The sequence below is a fragment of the Triturus cristatus genome, chromosome 4_1 (genome assembly GCF_964204655.1).
Source record: "Triturus cristatus chromosome 4_1, aTriCri1.1, whole genome shotgun sequence".
In the NCBI taxonomy this organism is placed as follows: domain Eukaryota; kingdom Metazoa; phylum Chordata; class Amphibia; order Caudata; family Salamandridae; genus Triturus; species Triturus cristatus.
This window is the reverse complement of record NC_140585.1, coordinates 193,342,517-193,356,641: the sequence shown is the minus strand read 5'-3', so window position 1 is coordinate 193,356,641 and position 14,125 is coordinate 193,342,517. Positions and strand designations below refer to the sequence as shown.

General features: G+C 47.8%; 1 pseudogene; it reads right to left on the bottom strand.

Annotated features, from left to right (window-relative positions):
* Positions 1-14,019: 14,019 nt before the first annotated feature.
* The window catches only part of LOC146853994 (28S ribosomal RNA), a 7,237-nt pseudogene continuing 7,131 nt past the window's right edge, over positions 14,020-14,125 (bottom strand).

Sequence of the window (14,125 nt, the reverse complement as noted above, 5' to 3'; positions counted from 1 at the left end):
AAGCAATACTTTGTTAATGCAATTATTTGTTAATACATAAATGCTTGAAGGTGTAAAAGAATAATATTGATATATAATATCCATTAAAATAGTAAAGGGATATTATAGAAGATATGAATAGAATCCAAGGTTCACAGAAATCTTAAATAACAGTACATTTCAAACATACACAATTTTAAAACATATTATAGAAAATGATAAATTAAACCTAATTATAAACAACCAATTGGAGGTCAAGGAGGCTTGGTAACTTCTTGTTGTGAGGGAGCAGGGAAAGAAGCTTTCTTCACGGTATCGTCTAGAACTTGTGTGAGTGGGCCCCAAAGGTGGGAACGTTTAGTAGCCAGAGATAGGATGAACGAGTGCTGTATCGAGGCGCTGATTGTGCATACAGCATACCACCAAGCTAAATAGGACAATTTAGAGGAATCTTTACAGTTTTTTGATATTTGCTGAAAAGCTACAGCTAATAACAAATCAATAAGTGGTAACTGGGATTGACTCGTTTTCCAGTCCAGTGTTAAACTACCTAGGAAAATGTTTGTGGGGAGAGAAGGGAATTGTGGTGTGAAATAGTGTTGATTTGGTGCCAGACCTGTTTCCAGAATATAAAAACATGTGGACAGGTGAAAAGCATATGATGGAGATCAGCGTCAACCCGGGAACATGTCCATTAAGTGTTGAGGAGTTGTGTATTTTATGTAGGTATGTGGGGGGTAAGAAACAATCTGTTGTAAATAGAGAAGAGTGTTTGTGTTGTGCTGGCCGCCCTGGATGATTTCCTAAGTTTCGTCCAAATTCTGTTCCAAAAAGAGAGAGGCCAATTCGTTCTCAGATCGGATTCCCATGAGAGTTCCACTTTGGTTTTGTCTCGGATCTCATGAGGTACCATTAAATGGGAATAAATGGTGGACGCTTTGGGGTTTATGTGCAAAAGGTTATGCCATGGGAAGAGGGGGTGGGAGGGTGAGGAAGGTGAAGATTTGAGTTTAGCATAAATATCAAGTATTGCTTTCTGCAAGGTCAAAAATGTAGATTTAAAGGAAGAAGGCAAATGATAGTTTGTAATTGCGTAAATTGAATGGGTGCGCCCTGATCTAAAAATTGATGAACCCAGAGTAGACCTTTATTTCTCCAAGCCTTCCAATATATAGGTTTCCTATTAAGAAGGATTTGTTTATTGTGCCAAATCTTGGAATTGAGAAAAGTGTCTAAATTATGTACTACTAAGTGGGGTGCAGTGGATAGTAGTTTACAGGATTGCTTAATTATGGGAGAAGAGAGCTTTTTGTGGTTTGCGCGTAAAGGAGAGATATTCCTGAAATGAGAAGGGAGCTAAAAATGAGGTCTCAAGATCCACCCAGAGAGGTTTATCTTCAGATTGTTTAGTGATCCAATTCGATAGTTGTCGTAACTGAAAGGCTTTGTGATAATTGGAGAAATGGGGGAAATTGACACCGCCTTCAGATTTTGGTCTTGCTAATTTTTGTAGCGCCATTCTTGGTTTTTTAGCGTTCCATAAAAAAGAAGTCAAAAAAGAATTAATCTTTTCAAAAAATTTAGATGGAATGGAAAGTGCAATATTAGAAAGGATAGACAAAACTATCTGAGTCAACATCATTTTGATTGTGTCCAGACGACCCCACTGTCAAGAATTCCTGTCATACAAGGGAAACACGCCCTTATGTAAACAGGAGAGCTGTTGCATAACTCAAGGGAAACACGCCCTTATGTAAACAGGAGAGCTGTTACATAACTCAAGGGAAACACGCCCTTATGTAAACAGGAGAGCTGTTACATAACTCAAGGAAAACACGCCCTATAAAGGGAGGAACCGGGAGGTACAAGGCTGTCGGATATTGTGTTTACACCGACGTACCTGCTTCGTGAAGAGCAGTGTTCAGGAGTGGTGCTCCAGTAAGGCAAGAACGGAGGTAGGTCGAGTCGTTACTCCCTGGGCCGTGTCTTGCCCCATCGTCACCTGTGAAGGACCCGGAAGCTCTACCGGTCAACCATTGAGCTTCGCTTTTTGACTCGGCTGAGTCCAAGCGCAGTGGCGCTTTTGCTGGTTGGAGTCGTAACTCCCAGCCCGACCAGAGACACAGGGACTGCCAGCTGTAACGCACACCAGGAGGTGTTTGCCGCGTTACAGACTCGGAAGTCCACAGGATCGATCGATCGAGCGGCTGCTCTCGGTTCAGTCTTCTTGCTTGTGATTGGGGTATCGGTGACGCATCACCAGGAGGTGACTCCGCGTCCCGGTGCAGTCTGAGGAAGAGGTTGAGCGGCTGCTCCCTTCAGGTAGAGACCCCGGCTGGGTGTTTCCCTGACTCCTCGATTCTCCCCAACACTCTTCGTGCCCCTCACAGCCTACCGATTGGCATTGTCGGCCATTTCATTTCTGCCCTCTGTTGGCATACGCCGGGATCGGCGTATATGCAGAGGACGGTTAGGACCATCCGTGCTGTGGGCTGGTAACGTACTTAGCCTGGAGGATTCCAGTGACTATAACTTTTGTTTGTTCTTTGTATTTTATTTGCCTTCATTAAAAGAACTAACCCTTCACAAGTGGTTGCGTCCTCATTGTCGTGTCTGTTAAACGATCCTGAGACGTTCAGGGCGTTACAAAATATCCGACCTTAATAACACTAACTGTCTCCCGGTCGATAACAGACATGGCAACACTTGATGATGTGCTGGCTGCTTTAGCGGCCATGCAAGTTGAAGTGGCTGCCTCTAGGCAAGAAACAGCCGATGTAAAAGCCAGACTGGATGCTATCCAATTGGACCCGCTCACGCCCAGCACCTCCCTCACGAACCAGACCCCTGCGGTAGTAGTGGAAATGCCGGTAGCCATCCCCTTGGCAACACCAGAGAGGTACAGTGGGGATCCTAACACAGTGCAGGTATTCCTCACACAAGTGGCGCTACATTTATCGTGCAAACCAAAGGCGTTCCCCACGAGTCAGGCTCGTGTGGCTTTCCTTATATCCTATTTGGCTGGAAACGCGGCACAATGGGCCGTACCTCTGGTGAGCAGGGACGACCCCCTCTTATGTGATTGGGGTGCTTTTCGCGAGGAATTCCTGAAGGTATTCGACAGAAGGGCTGACTCGTACACGGCGGACCGTGAAATGCTTGAGTTGAGACAGGGATCCAACGACCTGGTGCAGTATCTTAACGCGTTCCGAAGGCTGGTTGCGGAAACCAAGTGGCCTGTTGCTAAACAGACGGCGCTCTTCCATCAAGGGCTGTGCGATGAGCTCAAGGACGCCGTGGCTCATATTGACCCTCAACCCAAGACATGTGAGGGCCTTATCAACCTGGTATTACGGCTGGAACATAGGCTAAGTGAAAGAAAGGGGGATCATGGGAGAAAAGGAAAATCCCTTCCATCCTATGTGACGGTGGGAAGTCCTGAAACTTCCACCGCATCCAAGGGAGAAACCATGGACATCAGCGCAATACGAGCGAGCCTCACAGCCACGGAGAAAGAGTCACGCCGTAAACAAGGATTGTGCCTATATTGTGGCAAAAAAGGCCACTACGTACGTGAATGCCCTGCCAAACCGAAGACGTCACGTTATCGGGCCAACCGGTCGGTAACAGCCGTGGTGGACATACCGGCGGAAAACTAGAGGACTCCAAGACCAGAGAAGGGGCATCTCGGAGTCACTCATCCATCCCTTCACTTTCCAACTCGGTCACTAAGGGACAACGACACCTGTTTATCACGGTGCACGTGGGAGTGCATGACCAGTGGATACCCGTTGTGGCCATGGTGGATTCAGGGGCCACTGGCATGTTTATGGACCACAACGAGGCATGCAGGCTAGGGCTAGTGCTTCTTCCCAAAGCAGTACCCGAAGACGTCTATGCGGTAGACGGAAGGCGATTGGTGACGGGGCCCATCGGACAGCACACGGGGGTCCTTCCGATGAGATATGGGAGGAACCATTTGGAACAAATCGATTTTAACATCATCCGAGCGCCCCAATATGGCGTCATATTGGGATTGCCGTGGCTACAGAAACACAACCCCTTTGTGGATTGGCCAACACATCGCATCGAAATGACGTCACCGTATTGCATCCTGCATTGTGGAATAAGAACGGAATCCCTTGACGCAGATGAGAGCGGGAGTCAGACGGTGGCTACAGCGGCAGAAAAAGATGTGGCTCTCCCCCAGGCTTATCACAGTTTTGAGGATGTATTTGATGAGGTGAAGGCGGAAGTGCTACCACCACATAGACAGTTTGACTGCCAGATCGACCTGGTGCCAGGGGCCAGCGTTCCCAGCGGCAGGCTGTATGCCCTGACGGAGCCTGAAAACGTGCATCTCCGGGGGTACCTGGATAAACTCCTCAGGCTAGGATTCATCCGCCCGTCCAAGTCTCCGGCCGCCTCGCCACTCTTCTTCATCCCGAAGGCTAATGGGGAGCTGAGAGCCTGTGTGGACTTTAGGGCATTGAATGCGATAACCATAAAAAATCGGTACCCCTTGCCTCTCATCAGTGTACTTCTGGAACAGGTCAAGAAAGCTCGTATCTACACCAAGTTGGATTTGAAAGGGGCATACCATCTGGTGCGCATGAGGGACGGAGACGAGTGGAAGACCGCCTTTAAGACCAGGTTCGGCCTTTTTGAGTACCTCGTCATGCCGTTCGGTCTGTGCAACGCCCCGGCAGCCTTTCAGTACTTTTTGAATGAGGTATTCAGAGAGGAGTTGGATATCTACGTGGTCGTATATATCGACGACATCCTCATCTATTCGTCCAGTGTGGAGGAGCACGTACACCACGTCAAAGCTGTGCTCCAAAAGCTGAGGGAAAACATGCTGTTTTGTAAACTCAGCAAGTGTGACTTCCACGTCACATCCGTGGAATTCCTCGGAGTGATGCTGAGTCCAGAGGGACAGGAGATGGCAGAACGAAAGATCAAGGCGGTGAAAGAATGGCCGGTGCCCCAAAGCGTGAAGGACGTCCAAAGTTTCATTGGCTTCGCCAACTTTTACAGGCGGTTTATAGATGGATTTTCAGGAGTGGTGGCCCCAATCACACAGCTACTGAGGAAGTCCAAGGAGTTTGTCTGGTCCCCTGAAGCGAACAAAGCCTTTGAGGCCCTGAAAAGCGCCTTTGGTAAGGCGCCGGTGTTGGCTCACCCCGATCCGGATCTCCCCTACGTGGTGGAAGCGGACGCGTCGGATGTGGCGCTGGGGGCTATCTTGTCCCAACGCAACCACGACACAGGGGTGCTTCATCCCGTTGCGTACATGTCCCGCAAACTCAACGACGCCGAACGCAACTACCATATTGCGGAGAAGGAGCTTCTCGCAATCAAGGACGCCTTCACCGAATGGAGGCATTGGTTGATGGGGGCAAGACATGTGGTATCGGTGTACACGGACCATCGGAACCTACAGTTCATGACGGCCACTAGACACCTTTCTCCCAGGCAGCTGCGGTGGATGATCTTCTTTGCGGGGTTCAACTTCCGCATCACATATCGGCCGGGGACGGAAAACCGGAAGGCGGACGCCCTGTCCCGTCAATCTGCAGTTAAGGAACCATTGCCTGCAACCGAGCGTTCCATCATTTCCCCGAGGATGGTATTGGGGGTTATCCAACCGGATACTTTCCTGAGGGGAATAAAGAGAGGGATCAGGTCATTCGCATGGCGGAGGTGGCTCCTCAGTCACAGAGAATGGCAGCTGAAGGACGGGATACCCCTGAAGGGCAGGTGCCTATTGATACCCACGCCTAGGCTAAGGAAACAAGCATTCATCTGGTGCCATGACTCTCCATGCGCAGGTCATTTGGGCTTTGAAAAAACGGTGGCTAGCATGGGACGGCATTTCTGGTGGCCAACCATGAGAGTGGATGTCAGGAGGTGGGGACAGGAGTGTCCTACGTGTGCTACCATGAAGGCCGACCATGGCCGAACCCAAGGGCTCTTACATCCACTTCCGACCCCGGATAGACCATGGGATAGCATATCACTGGACTTCGTGGTGGGCCTACCGGTAGACCAGGGGATGACGGCAATACTGGTGGTGGTGGATTACTTGACGAAAATGGGGCACTTCATCCCCTGCAAGAGAGTCCCTACGGCCGGGGAATTGGCGTCACTACTCCTAAAGAATGTGGTACGACTGCATGGATTACCTGGGGTGATCGTGTCGGACCGGGGGTCGCAGTTTACTGCGCAATTCTGGAAGACTTGGTGCACTGTGCTGCATGTTAAGACCGCCCTGTCCACCAGCTACCACCCTCAAACGGACGGCCAAACCGAGCGCCTGAACCACACGCTCAAACAGTATCTGCGATGTTTTGTGGACCAGGGCAGGGAAGAATGGGTCGACTTGCTATGGGTTGCAGAGATAGCCTATAACACCGCCACTCACAGCTCCACACAGTCCTCTCCGTTCTATAGCAACTATGGCCAACATCCCAGGTTCTTGCCATTTCTACATCCGTTCAGAGAGGACAGGATTCCCGCCACACCGGACAGGGTGGCACACATAAAAGACACGTTGATGCGCTCAAGGGCTGTCCTAATAGAGGCCAAGAGAAGATACAAGGCTGCGGCAGATAGGAAGAGAAGGCCCGGGCCACTGTACCGCACTGGAGACTACGTCTGGATATCCACAAGAAACATGAGGTTTCGAAAGAACAGTGTGTTCCATCCCAAGTACATGGGCCCCTATCGAATTACCAAGTGTATGGGTCCCGTGAACGTGAAGGTGTGCTTGCCCCAGTCATTGCGGATACACCCTGTCTTTCATGTATCATTGCTCAAACCAGCACCCTCCAAGCCGTCTGGGACACCTAGGCCGGTATGCGTGGAGTCGGAGGTGGAGTATGAAGTGTCGGGCATACGGGCGTCCAAATGGCGCAGGGGGAAGCTGTGGTACCTGGTTGCGTGGAAAGGCTATGGCCCGGAGGAGCATTCATGGGAACCGGCTGAAGGGGTTCATGCTCCGCGCTTGGTCTCCTTGTTCCATCGGCGTTTTCCTGCCAGCGCTGGACCCGTGGGGAGCCGCTGAGAGGGAGGATGTACTGTCAAGAATTCCTGTCATACAAGGGAAACACGCCCTTATGTAAACAGGAGAGCTGTTACATAACTCAAGGGAAACACGCCCTTATGTAAACAGGAGAGCTGTTACATAACTCAAGGGAAACACGCCCTTATGTAAACAGGAGAGCTGTTACATAACTCAAGGAAAACACGCCCTATAAAGGGAGGAACCGGGAGGTACAAGGCTGTCGGATATTGTGTTTACACCGACGTACCTGCTTCGTGAAGAGCAGTGTTCAGGAGTGGTGCTCCAGTAAGGCAAGAACGGAGGTAGGTCGAGTCGTTACTCCCTGGGCCGTGTCTTGCCCCATCGTCACCTGTGAAGGACCCGGAAGCTCTACCGGTCAACCATTGAGCTTCGCTTTTTGACTCGGCTGAGTCCAAGCGCAGTGGCGCTTTTGCTGGTTGGAGTCGTAACTCCCAGCCCGACCAGAGACACAGGGACTGCCAGCTGTAACGCACACCAGGAGGTGTTTGCCGCGTTACAGACTCGGAAGTCCACAGGATCGATCGATCGAGCGGCTGCTCTCGGTTCAGTCTTCTTGCTTGTGATTGGGGTATCGGTGACGCATCACCAGGAGGTGACTCCGCGTCCCAAGGCAGTCTGAGGAAGAGGTTGAGCGGCTGCTCCCTTCAGGTAGAGACCCCGGCTGGGTGTTTCCCTGACTCCTCGATTCTCCCCAACACTCTTCGTGCCCCTCACAGCCTACCGATTGGCATTGTCGGCCATTTCATTTCTGCCCTCTGTTGGCATACGCCGGGATCGGCGTATATGCAGAGGACGGTTAGGACCATCCGTGCTGTGGGCTGGTAACGTACTTAGCCTGGAGGATTCCAGTGACTATAACTTTTGTTTGTTCTTTGTATTTTATTTGCCTTCATTAAAAGAACTAACCCTTCACAAGTGGTTGCGTCCTCATTGTCGTGTCTGTTAAACGATCCTGAGACGTTCAGGGCGTTACACCCACCAAGAAAGATGAAGAGGATGCAATCTTGCAACCAATGTTTTAAGTTTGCCAGAACGTTTGTCTATGTTTAAAGAAATAGATGTCTTTATAGAGGGAGAGGACCAGATGCCAAGATATTTTAAATGTGTAGGGTTCCAAGTAAAGTTGGAGATCTTAAAATCATCTTTAAAGGTATATTTGGTTAAGGGTAGTATCTCACATTTTCCTCTATTCAGTTTATAGCCAGATACCAATCCATAGGCCTCCACCTCTCCCATGAAAGCTGCAAGTGAAGATTATGGTTGGGAGAGAAAAACTAAAATGTCAGCATATGCTGCTAGCTTAATTTGTTGAGGATCCGAGACAAAACCTGTGATTGAGTTATTCTGGCGTATTCTTGAGAGAAAGGGTTCTAGGGCCAAATTGAAAAGAAAAGGGGACAAGGGGCATCCTTGGCGTACTCCTCGTTTAAGATTAAGGTAGTGGGAGACCAGACCAATGGTAGAAATGGAGGCCTTTGGCTCAGAGTGAAGTAGGGCTATTAAAGAGATGATTTTCGGTCCAAACCACTTGAGAGCGTGGAAGATAAAAGGCCAGTATACCATATCAAAGGCCTTTTCTGCATCTAACGCAATTGCCGCCAAGGAGTCCGGATAATGTGGTGATTTAGATAAAATGTCAAAGAATAGGCGTGTATTGTCAGTGATGTTGCGGCCTTTGACAAAAACCTGATTGTTCTTTTCCAAGCAGCATGGGAAGATGTGGTTCTAATCTTATGGCCAGAGCTTTTAAGAACATTTCATAATCTACGTTAACCAAGGATATAGGTCTATAATTCTTACAGTAACGTAAATCTTTATCACCTTTGGTATTGGACAGATCAAGGCTTTGGAAAAAGCCAGTGGAATTACTGGAAGCGCTAAAGGAAGAAAGAAGAGTGTGTAGGTGTGGGAGTACTAGATGAACGAAATGTAAATAAAATTCCACCGTGAAGCCGTCTGGGCCTGGGGCCTTGTCTTTTTAAAGAGTTTTTAGAGCATTTAACAATTCTGTTTGTGTAAGTTCAGCTTCCAAAGAAGCTAAATCTAATTGGGGATTAATGTTTTTTAATTGTGGAGAAATATTGGAATATGTCTGTATCTGAGGTTGTGTTTTCTGGTGTGTAAAGGGATAGATAGAAATGTACAAATTCTTGGAGGTATTTCAGTGTCTTTGAATTTCGGCGTTTGGCGATCATCTTTAATGGAATCAATATGAAGTTTCTGTTGTTTAATCTTTAGATAATTGGCTAGAAGTTTGTCTGATTTGTTTTGGCCACCATAATACTTCGCTGAGGATTTCAGTAAGTATAGGGAGGCCTGTTCGGTAGTGGATTCGTTAAAAGCGATTTTTGAATTGATTATTTTTAATCTTAGCAAGGAGTGTTATGTAATATTCGGGATGCTTTACGTTTATTTGACACAAACCTAATGATGAAATCCCGAGCGGTGGCCTTAAAGGCGTCCCACACTGTATGAAAGGAGACGACATTCGTTAAATTAATGTGAAAAAACTCTTGAGCGAAAGAGGTAAAAGATGAATTGAAATTGGGGTCAAGGAGTAAGGAATTATTGAAACGCCATTTTTTTGGTAATGTGGATTGATTTAAAATGTCTAATTGAATTAAAACAGATGCATAATCTGAAATGAGTATAGGGCCTATGTCAGCAGAACGTAAGGATTGGGAAATGTTGCGTGAAATAAAAATATGGTCTATTCGAGATTGTGTTTGAGGAAAAAAAGGAGTATTCTCTTGTGGATTGGTTGCAGAGGCGCCATGAGTCTAATAAGTTTCTTTGTTGAATAGTTTGTGTGAAAACTTTGTGTGGCGTGTTTGGGATAAAGGGGGATTTAGAATTTCTATCAATAAACTGGTCCTTCACTTGGTTGCAGTCTCCTGCAAGAATAAAGTTTTCTAATGGGTTCTTAAACGATAACTGAGATATACGGGACCAAAACGTGGCATCACAACTAGTAGGGGCATAAATGTTCAGCAAAAACAGAGGGGTCTTCCCCAGCAGGAGGTTAGTGAAAACCCACCTACCCTCTGTGTCAGATTCTTGAGATACAAGTGGCATTCACTGCTTTGTGACAGTTATAACCCCTTTCCTTTTGCTATCTCCTGGTGAGAAAGATTTCACCAATCCAATTTCTTTTGAGTTTTAGTGATTTGCCTTTGGTGAAATGTGATTCTTGCAGTAACGCAATATTAACATCTAATTTGGAGAGGTGAGATAAGATTGTCTGTCGCTTAATCGGGGAGTTCAAGCCTCTGACGTTCCATGTAACAATTTTTAAAAACATGTGAGATGAAAGTAATATAAGTGAACTAATAAAATCTCGTAAATTGTGAACAATAGTACATGTGAAAAATTCAACAATAAGCACTATAAAAAACATTGAAGTAAACCTTGTATTAAGTACGAAGATATTAAATGTTAAAACCAATTGAGAGACGCTGAAAAGGTGGGAAAGATGAAGAAAAGGAAGAAGCAAGATTGGAAAAAGAGGCAAATGAGGGAAACATGTATGATAAAGAAGAGGGAATAAAGGAGAAGGGGCGAGAGCTGTAAAGGAGAATATAAGAAAAAGGATCATAACCACATAGAAGTCAAAACAATGGAAGGATGGGGGGGGGGAAGAAGAGACGTACCCGGACTCCATGAGGTGAGGCGGGGAAGACTTCAGGATGTAAACAACATTCAAAACTAAAAGGTCAAGCGCATGAGGTTGGATCCTGTGTAAAAAGAAACAAAAAATGGTCAATTCAAACCAGATGGAATATGTCATGACACATTATGACATCAGACATTATAAGGTTATAACCTGAAATGGAAGAAGATAATGAGAACAGACCGACCAATATACCATGACAAAATCCATTCTGGAATTCTGCAAGTAAAACATACTGAAAATATAAACCCTATTCCAATAGATAACAGAAGAAGAGCTATTTGGAGATTAATGAGATCAAACAAACCATTATGCAAAAGCTATACTAAACTTCTATAGTTAAAACAGCACACTGAGAATTTAATCCCTATTCAAATATATTCCAGAAGAAAAGCTATTTAAAGCGAGTGCTCGAAATTTCCATCTTTTCTGGGCATTGTGCATTGAGGAAACTCTTCAGCTTTGTTGGGTCCTTATAAGTCGTGGTGTTATTGTTGAGTGATTTTAAACAAGCAAGGATGAAGCAATCTGAAACTAGCTCCAATTGAACGCAACACGATGCATATCAAGGAATTCTTTGCCTCTTATCTGCTGTGGATTTGGCATAGTCTTGCGAGAAGAACAGTTGATGACCTGAAAATAAAATATGCTTCAGGAGCCTAACTGCGGAAAGCACTTTGAGGAGGTCCGTATTCTCGAGGAAATGCAATATAACTCCTTGTGGTCTTTTCGTGCTTGAGGGTGTTGAATGCAGTGGGCCCGGTCTATGAGAGCGTTGTATATTGAGAGTAGTGCCCTCCGGTAGATTTAGTACTGTTGATAGAAATTTTTGAAAGGAGGAGATGGGATCCGATCCCTCCGCGCCTTCCGATAATCCATAAATGTGAAGGTTGTTGCGTCTGTTTCTATTTTCAAGGTTTTCGACCTGTTTTTGCAAGGATGTAATCTGGGAATGAAAGATGTCTACTTTGTTGTATCCTGCACTGAGTCTTTCAACATTATGTTCAACCTTTGTGACTTTCTTCCAATTTTCCCCATCCATCGGTTAAGATTTGTATTTTAGAATTTGTCTCCTCAACAAATTGGCCGCAGAGATCGAATTTCCTCCAGAGGGCGATCCATGGAGACAGACAAACAAGGCTTCAGTGGAGAGGGTGAATTTTGTTTAAGGCATTTAGTTGTTGTTTTAGTAAGAGGAGAGGAGCCATTAGTCGTAGTTGAAGAAACAGCTGTTTTTGGCATCGATGTTTGGGAGTCCTCCATTTTAATGAAGTTCACACATGACTTTGAATGGACAATTAAACTACGATGTGAAGATATTTGCAATGAAGATACTTTTTTTTAACCTACCGATGCAATGGGAAGAGTTAAAAGCCTATACAGAAAAGGTTATGTAAAACTGCAAGGTATAACGTAAGTGCAAATTCTACCTAATAGTGGACAAGGCACACTAACGGAATTTGCATTCATTTGGTGCATGACCAAATATCAAAACATGCATTTACCAATAAGCATGAAGTGAAACATAAAAGTGATATCTGTATGCTTAAATGGAAGAGAATATATATGAATTGTAAGTCACCACAATACATTACAAGAGTATCTATGCCCAAGCAAACCATACCACATGCTTAGCTTAATACCATATCCAAGAGAGCCACTTTAAAGAATCTCGTGGTACACTCGTATAACATTGTAGGTTCTGAGAGAAACACAGCTAAGAAATGCAGATATTTGCACATACACATATTAGCAACACAGAAACAAGGTTGCTGAAATGCCTATCTAAAGCCTGTAAATACAAGCGCATGGGAGTAGTGTCAAATTCCCTTTTCTACATGACTTCTAGTGTGACATCCATAATCAGTGAACCGGGGTCAGTAATTGAATAAAACATCGCTCCTTTTGAAGACATTCAGCACGCAATGGAAATGATCTCCTCAGTGTGCAGACTGCTTTGAAGCCACATTTCTCATTCAGTTAGTCCGGAAGCCATGTTTCACAGATGGGGCAATAAATCACTGCAGAGTTTAAATTTAGAGTTCTTCTCACTTTAGTTTGATTTGTTAACATCCATAAATCTATGCTGCCAGTGAAAAATGCAGCGCGCGAGCGGCAGCTGTTGCAGGTACCTCCGCTGTGAGCAGAAAGGTTAATAAAAGGTCAAAGCTTGCCAGAAAGAAGACAGAAATACTTCCATTTATAGTAGGGGTGGGCAGAAAACGACGCTCCGCCATCGTAGCAGATAAAGCCAGCCACCCCTGCTCACCGGCCCGGTCCCTGCTTCTGAAAGCAGCCAGGCCGGGGAGAGCCTCCTCGGGCCCCGGTGGACCCCGGTCTCCAGCGCCCGGACCCTCGGCTGGCTTGCAGGACGGGGGGCTCCCGCACCCTGCACCCCAGGCCTGCCGGACGGAGCACGAGCCCCGGGCCCGGTCCCAGCTTCCAAACCCTAGCCAGGCCGGGGAGAGCCTCCCCGGGCCCCGGTGGACACCCTTACCCAGCGCCCGGACCCTCTGCTGGCTTGCAGGATGGGGGGCTCATGCATCCTGGGACACTGGGATGGAGCACAAGCCCCGGGATCGGGCCCAGCTTCCGAACCCTAGCCAGGCCGGGGAGAGTCTCCCCGGGCCCCGGTGGAACCCCAGAACCTGGACCCTCGGCTGGAACCATGGAGGGTTGAGCCCAGGCCACGTCCCCTCCCGGACGGCCTGCCCGGGAGCCCATTTTTCTCGACTATTAAGCCCCCACATAGTGGGGGCTTACAGAAGTTTGGAGAAGTAAAAAAGTTAGCCCGGCCACCAGCCCGCAGGGCCATCTGGTCACCCGGCCCGCAGGGCTATCTGGTCGTGCAGCCAGGTGAGCAGATGACCCGGGACGACCCAGCGCCCGAATGGCCTGGGAGGGTGCCGTACCCAGCTGCCCTTGCAGTCCAGCGAGGGTGGCCAGGCGCTCCGAGGCAGCCACTCGGGAGGCTCCTTCCCCCTGGGACTGCCGCTGCTCGCCTCTACTTGACTTGCCCGGGAGCACCCGGAAGGGGAGGCCCGGCTTCCCCAGGACATCTGGTCACCCTGCCGACCCGCAACGGATGGTGGCCCCCATCCCAGCACTCCGGTGGGGCAGGGACGGGAGGGGGAGGCCCCCATGCCTGAGGGCACGTGGTGGAGGCAGCCTCCCGCAGGCCCGCGTTACCCCCTCCGCGTGCCTCCCCGCTGGCCAGGCGGCAGAGGGACCCACCCCTGGGTGTGGTGGAGGAGGGCTACTGTGGGCGCCCACGCATGGAGAGACAAAAGCTTGGCTCAGAGGATGACTTTGAATAGATCGCAGCGAGGTAGCTGCTCTGCTACTTACGAAACCCTGACCCAGAATCGGGTCGTCTACGAATGATTTAG